The sequence below is a fragment of the Phyllostomus discolor genome, chromosome 12 (assembly GCF_004126475.2).
Source record: "Phyllostomus discolor isolate MPI-MPIP mPhyDis1 chromosome 12, mPhyDis1.pri.v3, whole genome shotgun sequence".
NCBI lineage: Eukaryota > Metazoa > Chordata > Mammalia > Chiroptera > Phyllostomidae > Phyllostomus > Phyllostomus discolor.
The window spans coordinates 67,928,384-67,939,523 of NC_040914.2; positions in this window are offsets into that span (position 1 = coordinate 67,928,384).

Genomic DNA, 11,140 nt, shown 5'->3' on the forward strand with positions numbered 1-11,140 from the left:
TTTCACTAATAACTTTATTGGTTTGCATATATTGAATCTGTTGACTATCTCCCATGTGGTATAACATTGATTGTTCTCAATTAATGTCTCGATATGATCACTATCAACTTCAACTGGTCTACCTGACTGTGGAGCATTGTTCAGTAAGAAATCTCCAGCATGAAACTCTGCAAACCTTTTTTCACATGTTCAATCAGCCACAGCACCTTCTCCATACACTACATAATTGTTTTTGAGTTTCAGTTGCATTTCAACCTTTCTTGAAATAATAAAGCATAACAGACCAAAAACATTGCTTATTGTCTTCCATCTTCACTATTAAAAGGGCTACAGAAAAATCCACCAATTTTGGTAAGTTTTTTTAAATGCACACTGATATGACCAGCTGTCACACAACAATCTAACAAAATTGTTTTGAAGGAAGTTAAAGACAACTAAGCACTACTAGAGCCATCATACAGAAAAAACCAATGAGCTTTTTGACCAGCCCAATAGTTAGTGGAAACACCCAAGGGTGCTCCCCAGGAAGGAGGCAGGTGGACTTGGGTGCTGCTTGTTCCTGAACTTGAAGGAACTCCCAAGGGAGTCAACCCGATTAACTGAGCTTCAGCTGAGTGCCAGTCCCCGGGCGGTCAACAGTGAACTGTTTCCATCTCAATCCTGACACAGAGGGGAAAGAGCTGTTCCTCAAATGAAACCAAGGGCAGGTCCTTTCATGGGATGAGTAGATTTTGAAAACTGTCCCTCTTTTCACATTGATCAGGCAACTCTTTCCCCATGGCCTCCTCTTTCAACAACTCCTACTGGAAATAGGTGGGTCCAAAAAGGCCTCCCCCACAAAAAACCAGATGGAATGAACAATTCTGTGCATTTCCAGTGTGTTCTCACACTGCATCTTGTTTAGTTGCCCTTACAATGCTATGTGAGAAACTAGAGCAGTTGTACTGTGTGGGTAAGGTGATTTGGTGACGTGCAATGCTTGCCTAAGAACACTAGGCCACTAAAGTGAGGATCAGCACAGCAGAACCTATAGACCCATTCCACCTCCGTCAAATTCCCCAAGACAGACAAAGAGGAAAGAAATCAGGCACATCACTGTAGGGCTCTGCAGCAGCTACGTTTCTGATCGGCCCAGCATGTCTTCCTATATCCCTTGGCCATAGGTCATAAGAGAAATTCCTGGCTACATGTGCCCATAAAATTATTTTTTGCCTAAGCTAGTCTGAATTGCCTTTCTGTCTCTAACAACCAAAGGGACATTAACTCCAAGTGCATTAAATATTACCATCTTCGACTTTCCCCAGTCACTCCTGTTGATGTTCCCATTGAGGTTCCCGTCAGAGAGCCTAGTGCTGTTTTTCCTGCTCCGGCACCAGCATTTTAAAGAACATTATGTAAACAGGGGAAATACAACACTAGGCAATATTAAGTTCAGAAGACCCTTAGGAGTAACACTAAGAAAAAAACACTAAGCAGATGACAAAGTGGAAATAGACTGTCAGAGAATTCTATCCTCTCTTCTCTACTCCTGGCAATCTGATAAAATTCATTAGCTTTGCCTTCCAGCTAATAACCCATCAGGAGATCAGCTCTGATGAACGTTTTCATTAGGGCCGTCAGTGTTTGTAGGGCATGCAGCACTTAAATTAATGCTTATGCTCTGCTGGTTGGGGGGAAATAAAGTTGTGTTTCTAGGGCCAAATTCATTAAATGAGTTCTCTTGGCTGTAAGAACTCAGACCCCAGGGATAGCTAAAAATAAACAAATTAGATTATCTTGATCTACTCACATCTTGCAGTTAATTTTTCTGTACTATAAAAGTTCCCTTCTCCAGCTCCGCAGTCAAATCTTGGCTATATTAATGAGAAATGAACCATGCTGTCTACTATTTATTTCTCAAATTATCCTCAGTTATACTCCAAAGTTTGATCAATAAGCACTAAATCATTGAGGGGCCAACATGTTTAAAAAGCAACGCCAGAACACTTGGATTATGGAATTCTGCAGTCAGGTTTAAAGCCCAAAGGCAGGATCCATCCCCTCCCACTAGCACTGCCCAGACAGATTTCTCCAAAGAGGGTGCTCATTCACACGCTGCCTGTGGCTGCTTTGGCCCCACTTTGGTTGAGGTGAGTATTGCCATGGAGACCTGTGACCTGTAAAATATTTACTCCTGACCCTTACTAGAGAAAGTTCATTGAATCCTGACCTAAGTGCTGTTTCAGCATTTCCCCATTGGTAAGTCGATGCTATTTCCATTCCCACTTTGCAGATAAAGAAATGGAGACCCACAGAGGATCAAGTAACTTCTCCAAGTAAAGCTGGGGCTCAATCCACTTCTAATGGTAAAACCTATGATAACCGGTAAAAGTTCATTCTTCTTAATGAATTGATAATGCTGCCTCCCAAATGCCTACAATACAATTGTCCCTCCTCACCACTAGTACCCTCTAAAATCTATAAAGTCTGTTGCCCAGGCAAGAAAAGCAGCCATGGGAACTGGGGTAGGAGCCTCTAAAAGGTGAATTGAGGGGGTGGGTGCAGGAGGAGTTAGAGGAAAGGACCTTCTGTATCATGACATTATATAAAATGTCAGCCAGCAGTCAAAGAAGTCACCACAAAATTAAAAATTGTCTGCGTAAAGTTACTCTCTCCTCCTAACCTCTGACGTTCCTGAAATTTTTTTTTTTAATTCAAGGATTTTCCTGTGTGTTCTATGTCACAGAATAACACAACACAACACATGCACACACAAACCTGGCTAATACAGGCCTTGCTACTCAGAGCTTGTCTGAACTCTGTGGCAACCATGTATCTTAGGTCATCCTGTTCCTTCTAGGACCATAAAGGCAGGAACGCGTAAAGACCAACAACAGATAGTGAGGCTGTTTGAAGGCATCTGTCTTTTTCATGACAGCATGAGAGTCACGGGAGCTTTACGGAGATTGGTTCTGATCTTCTGCACCACCTGCAGCGCCAGTATAACAACGCCCATGATGAGGAGACCCACCAGAGCCGCTGACCTGGTGAGGGGTACAGGGCACGGCCTCCCTCAGTGGCCACCTGCTGTTCAGCTCCTGATGCCACTGCTGTGCCATTCTAGTTCTGAATCTGCACTTTTTCCTCCTGTTTTACCCCCATTCCTGCCCCTGGGACTTGCTGAATGTCCTTGGCTTTGCTGATCAAACTCCCGGTGAGCCTTTCCCAGTCTGTTTTCTTCTCTACCCACCAGGTGGAAGAGGGTGCCTTTTGCTTCTCCACCTCTCAGCCCCACACTCTACAGAGGACCCTCTCTGCCCACTGAGCATTTGGACTGTCACTTTACCTAAAAGGACACCCTGGCAGAAGCTCTCATCCCTTCTCAGCCTGGGTCTTAGCAAGTCCAATTCAATCCCGGTGACATAAGCCTATTTCATGGGGGGATTTGAATATGTCCACTGAGGTGGACTCCTGATATCACAGGAAATCAGAAAATCACTGCTCTTTCCGCAAAGCCCAGTGGCACACGTGTATTACTGATGATCAAGAAAAGATAATGGAGGAAAGTAGTGGAAAAAAACCCATTTATTTTGGAGTCACATAATTCTGGCCCCATCACGCCTGACCCCATGCTGACATGGCTGAGGCCCTTCAATCCTGCAAGACTCCATGTCCTCAGCTGCTAAAGAGGCATGCAGATGCTACTCCCTGGGGTACCTGGAGGTGATGGAGACAGTAACAGTGAGCAGCCTCCAGACTCCTGACCAGGCCAGGCCCTGAGTGACCACTGGCATCCTCTGCCCATCCCAGGGCCATCACTGCACACAGTGCCGCCCTTCAGGCTTGTGTCTCTAAAACGATGTACCCACAGCTGCCTCTCTAAACTCTTCACTTTGATCAGTCCACTTATGTCCACCCCACTGCTCTCTCGTCCATTGCTATTCAAAGCCAGGTCCCTGGGCCAGCAACATGGTCCTCACTCGGGAGCTTGTAAGAAACAGAGTCTCAGACCCTCCCCAGACCTTGGGGACCGGAGCCTGCACTGTGCACACACTGCCAGTAACTCGAGTGCGCATTGAAGTTCAAGAAGCACTGCTGGTTCACTCATCTCCGGTAATTACCATCAGTAATGCTTGCTCCCTAACACATGCTATCTGGTGTATTAGATTTAATTATCACATATTTAGTGACTCAAAACCACACAAGTTTACTCTGTTGACATTCTGGAGGCCAGAAGTCCAAAGACAGTTTCCTGGGTTGAGACCAAAGTGTTGGCAGGGCCCCGCTGCCTCCAAAGACGCTCAGGGAAAGGCTGTTCTATTGCTTTTTGCAGCTTTTAGAACAGCAATCCTTGGCTGTGGCTGTCTTCTCCGCCTTCAAAACGAGCAGCGTCGCCTTTTGCTTTAGTCTCCACACTGCTTGGGTCCCTCCCTCTGCTGTCTCTTATAAGGACACTTGTGATTACATTTAAGACCCAGGAGACAATCCAGAATTCTCTCTGGCTTCTAATTTGCAGATTCTTAACTTAGTCACATATGCAGTTTCCTTTGCATATATGGTAATATTGACAGGTTTCAGGGGTTAGGGTGTGTGTATGTTGGGGGGCCATTGTGCAGCCTATCATACTTAGATCTCTAGTCTGGCACTTAGTAGCTCTTTAATAAAGGTTGGCTGACATTTTTATTTATTTAGTGTATGTCATAATTAGTATACGCCCACCCAGAGATGCCTTTATGGAGACAGGCAACTGAATAAATGGACTGTAATTTGTCATAATTGTTTATGAACATATCCCTTAGGTTCATATGTTTTCAATGGAAAAAAGTAATTAATCTTGAATGGCTCACAAAAGAGGTGAACTGAGTCCTGAAAACTGAATGGAAATTCAGTAGGTGATGGAGATGGGAGCGGCATTCCAGGCAGAGGGGGAGGCACTGGAATAGCACAGAGACACAAAAACAAAGCCTGTTCAAGAGAATGAACAGGGGAAAATTGAGGGTGAATATGAAGACAGGAGATGAGAGGGGGAAGTAAAGAGAGTCAGTAAGGGTCACATCAGGAAAGGTCTGAATGTCTCGTTGAGGAAATCCATGTCCATCCTGTAGATAACAGCCACCATTGAAAGGTTAGAATCAGGAGATGGACAAGATCTGAGCATGGCAGAAGAAAGGTCAGTCTGGAGACAGTGTGGAGGTTATTTTGCAAAAGGTGGGCACAACTGAATTAACTTTTCAGTTCATGGTAGGTGTGTGATTAGTATCTGCCCGATGTCTCTCCCATGCCCCATCATGCTTGAACTGCCGTAGGAGAAAAGACCCAGAACAACAAGATGTTCTATTCTAAGCAGCTGCCATTCTGATCTGAGCTGGGGACACAGCTAGCTGCTCAGCAGCAGTCAGCACGCCAGTCGCTGTTTCAGTCCTTTTTAACTAGAGAGGGGGCGCCAAGTGTTAAATGGCGAGAGAACTCTTGGCACAGCATGCCTGGAAGGCACCTTGATTCCTTCAAGACAAGCTCCGTCTGCTCTCTGCTGGGTGGTCAGATTCAGACGGTTTGGCTGGTCTCAGTCATCTGCCTTTTGAATGGACATCTCCGGGCGGTTCTGAGGTCAGCAGGATTAAGGAGCCCTGGCCAAGCCACCTGAGCTGTCCTTTGGTTGTCTGATCAGTGGACCACCTGGTTCAACACAGACAGATAGCCAAGGATTTTCTTGGCTTCATCTGGAGAGGAAGATAATGGTGATGATAACAATGGCCATTTGATCACTTACCATATGCCTAGCACTTGCTTTACCTCAATTTCTTGTAATCTTTATAACAGTGTTTTTATTTTTTTAATCTTTATTGTATTTTTTCCATTACCATTTAGTCCCCTTATGCCTCCTCCCCCCAGCAATCACCACACTGTTGTCCATGTCCAGGAGTCCTTTTTTCTTTCTGCTCAATCCCTCTACCCTCTAGCCTCCCCCCACCCACCCAGCTGTCATCTTAGCCTGGGTCCCCATCTCTTAGTCTGTCTCCATTTCCCTTACTACTTCAGTTTGTTCATTAGATTCCACATATGAATGAAATCATATGGTATTTGTCTTTCTCTGCCTGGCTTATTTCACTTGGCATAATGTTCTCCAGGTCCATCCATACTGTTGCAAAGGGTAAAAATTTTTTTTTTACGGCTGAGTAGTATTCCGTTATATAAATGTCCCATAGTTGTTTTATCAACAGTGCTTTTAATAATGTTAAATATCACTCACACTGAGAGATTAATTTTCTATTGCAATGCATTATGCTCATAAATGCTTGTAACAAACATTCCACCAAACCACCCTGTGTGTAAGGCACTATGACACTTTCTGTTCATCCATTCTGCTCTATTTTGTTATTTAAATGTTGGTCATCATGCACTAAATTGACTTAGTGATCTGCAGTTCATGGGTAAGAGGCGAGCGTGGTCATCCCTATCATCCTAGCAAAACAATCAAGGGTGAGACGCATCAAGCCCCCCGCTCAAGGCCACACGAAGCCCGGTCTGCTGCAAACGCTGCACTCTTCCCACTGTGTCATCTCTCATCCCACACCAGGGTCTCTGCTATTGGGACAGATGCTTCAGCAGAGAAGTGAGGATAGCAATCACAGCAGTGACATAAAAAATCATAACAGCTGCCCTGGCGGGCGTAGCTCAGTGGATTGAGCACAGGCTATGAACCAAAGTGACGCAGGTTCGATTCCCAGTCAGGGTACATGCCTGGGTTGTAGGCCATGACCCCCAGCAACCGCACATTGATGTTTCTCTCTCTCTCTCTCTCCCTCTCTCTCTCTCTCTCTCTCTTTCTCCCTCCCTTCCCTCTCTGAAAATAAATAAAATCTTTAAAAAAATCATAACAGCTGACACGTTTTAAGCTCTGATGCCATGGTAGCTATTGTGCTAAGTGGAAGCGTTGCGTGCTTACCTGATTTAAATGACAGGCAAACAGCAGCAAAGACCCCACACAGTGACTGGGATGGAACGTGATGAGTTGAACCCTGGAAGTTTGCATTTCCCCGGCAGGACCCGCAGACAACGCCAGCTAACAACGCTCGTCCCTCCTATTAGTTGTATTCAGAGTCACAAGCCCTGCAGCCCTTTGTGAACTGCACAAATGTCAGCTCTTGTTTACCATTCCCGAAAGGCCCACCTTGCAAAGAGTCTGGAAAAATGCAAAGCCCTCAGCCTTGTCCTTTCCTCAGAGAGGCAGATATGAAAGTCCTGGTGTTCCCTGCTTCAGAAAAAAGGGCCTTACACCACAGGGCTCTTTGCAGCTGCCCCGCCCCCCCCCCCCCCCCCCGGAAAAAAGAAACAAAATGTGTTACTTTCCAACAAAGGTAACACAGTGGTGTCTTGGCTAACATATATCCTTCAAGCAGGGACTTGTCCCTCCCAGGGCCAGCTGGGATGTCAGCCCCTTAATTATGGTGCCAGAAAGGCCCTAATGATAAAATCTATGGGGCCACAGTGTTGGGCTTCGGTGTTGGCTGTAGCGTGTGGCAGCACGTGAAATGCAGTACATTTGGGCATGTCATTATCTCTCCACGTCTCCGCTTCCATGTCTGTAAGCTGAGGAAATGGTGGCATCGTCTTTGTGGTATAGTTGTGAGGACAGGCACGTTAATAGGACACATGAGGTAACACCACTGGTGCCTGAGGCTCAGTTTCCCCAGCTCAGGACTGTCATGAGGATTGCAGGATGGGCTGTGTGTGAGTTCCCTAGGGCTGCTCATGCTGGTATGAGTGGCTTAGTATTTGTTATCCCGGTTCTTGGCTGGTGAAAAAGGAACCCTCATTCTTTGTGGCTTTTTCTTAGGGGTTCCATCTGTGTCAAATGATTTGTTTTGCATATAGAAGACTCTTGGTTAGTATTTGTGAAAAATGGAACACCATTTCAGGAGCAGGTTAACCAAGATTCCAGAGGGGTGACCAAATCTCCTAAAGCAGGTTCCAGGGGAGGAGGAGAAGGTGCCACCGGAAGCCAACTTGCTGCTGGTAAGGAGTGTCCTGGAGGCATGAGCGCAGAGCACTGCAGCCGAGGTTAGACAGGGTAAGCCTCGCCTCAGGTCTCCCTGGGTTCATTCACTCATTCATTCATGCATGCACTAGTACATGACACCTCTTTTCTTCCTCTGAGCTTACTAAATCCAAGGGAAAGTTTTGTCTTTATCACCACCCTCTGAAACATCAACTTGGCCAGCCTCAAAGGCCTCCCCTCCAGCCTTCCAAAACACCAGAGTCGTGAGGGCTGCCCCCTCACCAGACAGACTGCAGGGCAACACGCAGGGCCGGACTAGTGCAGCGTCTCCTCTCACACTACACGACGGCGCCCACAGTCCCGTGGGAAACACCGGGCACAGAGCCAGGCTCCTGCACTCGAGTCCCTGTTCTTCTCACCTCTGCTGTGCACCCAAAGGTAAGTCACTTGACCTCTCTGGGCGGAAGATGGTATGCATGCTTGTTAATATGTAAGCATAACACAGCTGTGGGGAAGAAGGGGAAAAAAGAAAAATAACATCCTCATGAAGTGATTAGTATTATTTAATGTCATAGCAACGTGCCTGAGGATTAACTTTTCGTGTGTGTGTCCCACAGTTTGGGAAAACCTGCTGTGAGGTAAGCCACTGCAGGGGCAGGACTAAGTCAGGAGAGGGAGGCACTCACCTCGAGACGCAAAGTTTAAATGGATGACAACAAAAGTGATTTTATGTTTGATTTGTAGAAATGAAAATGAATGAGAAAATTCATGGTGACTGGAACATCAATATTTTCACAAAGACAGGGTCCACCGCTGTGTTTGCACATCTCAGTCTCACTTGCCTCATCCTAATCCGGGGCCGGTAGGTATTGTCTGGGCTCGGCGGGTGTGGTAGTACCAGTACTTTCCACATCTAGACAGCGCTCTGGAATTCCCAAAACATTATGAGCATCCTGTTTGAACTTCCCAGCCAGTCCAGGAGGGAGTCAGGGAAAGGAAAATCATTCCTGTTTCCCAGTTCCAGAGCAGCCATTTTAACCAGGGAGACCTGGGTTCACATCCTGCATCTGCCTCTTAAAGGCGCGTTATCAGCAAACTCGCAGATTGACCTTTCTGGAGACTCCAGGCCGTCACCTGCCCCACTGTCTCCGGCGCTCCCCCACCGTGCAGAGCCCTCTCTGCCCCCTCTGGAAGGTCAGTCCTAGAAAGAGGGCATCTCTTTATTTCAGACTCTCCATCTCCTGCTAAACTCACACTCCTTCACTGTAAGAGGCTTCTTCTGGTTGACTGACTTTCTTTCTTATGCAGGAGAGGAGCTGAGGGTCTAAACAATCATTTCCCACCATATGCACAGAGAAGCAAAAAAGGGGGAGAGGGAAAAAATCATGTTTTCAGAGAGAAGCAAAGAGAAAACACTACACCGCCCCAGAGACGGAGGAAGGGGCCGCCTGGACTCCAGACTTCCTCCTGTTCGGCTCTCACAGCTGCCCGGGGTGCCCTTCCAAACACTGCCTCGCTTTTTATTTAAGGTCATCGTTAAAGGTTTTCTAACGAAAAAGCCAAGTCCACTTTCGTAGTCAGCGGTATTAATCAACCCAGCTCTCTTCTTGGGGTTTTTACAGCTCGGCTTCCCCTCCTTTTTAGAGTGAAGTCACCCCTCTCCCAACCAAGAGGTGAAATTGAATTATATCATTTGTAAAACATGCCAAATAAATATCCATTACTGCTTCGGCTGTTATTCAAAAGCACTCCTGGATGCTTACAGATTTACTTGTACAGACTCTGAAGCACACAGTGTTTTGGACTGCTCTGCGCTTCCTGAGCTTTGAACGGAGTGACAAAACACACCAAAGTGTGTTTCTTTACCTCTCTGAAAGACTGTGACTCATGAATTTATTGTGGGGTCAGGTATTACTCTTTGGAGAGGACGGTCTGGGGATTTGTGAGTCAGACAGAGGGTATAAATCCCAGCTTTGCCACTTATTTACTGTTTGGTGTTGGGCAAGAAATTTAGTCTTTCTGGATCTTATAAACCTGAAATTTATAAACTGGGAATAATATCTTCCTAGCAGGAGTTCTGGAAGAACAAAATAAGATAGTGGATATGAAGGAGAAATGAACTGAGCTCCATAGACAGGGTGTAAGAAATGTCACATTTGTTTCTCTGAATAAAATCTGACCTACTAACAGCCTTCTGCGTTTCAGCAACAAACAAGAAAGTAAATACAGAGAGGAAAAATCTATGTGATCCCTCACTCCACTAGCATGACAGAAACACAATAATCGGACTCCCTCCAATCTGTGCAAGCCGTAGGGGATTCCAAAGGGCAGAGCATTCATTCAGGCGGCTCCTGGTCCTCACCGATATGCTCCTGAAGGAGGGTTTCTTTATTGTGTCCACCACTCGAAGTGAGTGCCGGGCTTGGCTGAGGTTGAGGGTCCTGGTACCTGGAGCTCAGCCTCCTTATGAGCCTCCTCCCCATAGCCACTCCCTCTGATGCCTGTCGCCTTCCCAGTGCATGGTGAGGGAAGTGGGTTGAGGGTCCCCATCACTTGCACCACCCCAGCCTCCTCTCAGTCTTGGGAAATGTCCTCAGCCCCTATCTGTGTGCTGCCTGCTTCTGCCTCCACGATCTCCCAGCCCCGGAACTCTCTCCTTCCCTTGGGGACATTTCAACCCGTGCAAAAGGCACAGGCTAGAGATGTGTTTTATTCTATTTTAAAAAGTAAATTAGCTGTCAAGATTTAAAAGCTGGGTAAGAATAAACATTAGTACATTCACACAATGGATTACTCAGCAACTAAAAAAAAAATAAGAAAAATCTCTCTGAACTGATTGTAGAATGATTTCTAGGAGACACTGTTAAGTAAAAAGAGGAAAGTGCAAAAAATGCATATATAAAATGCTACCTTTTGTGTTAGAAAATGAAAAAGAAAATGTACACATACATGCACTAATCTTTTCAAAGACAAATACAAAAGATATGCCAGAAAACAATGAACTTGGGGTAGGTAGGTGGACAAACAGGGTGGAGGGAAGCAGAGAGGGGAGTCGCATAGTGTTGACTTTTGCGAAACAGGATTAAAATGCTCTATCCTATTTCCTCAACTGGCACCAGCTCTCCCAGAAACTGAGATGGGACTTTCTCTCTAAGCATCTGA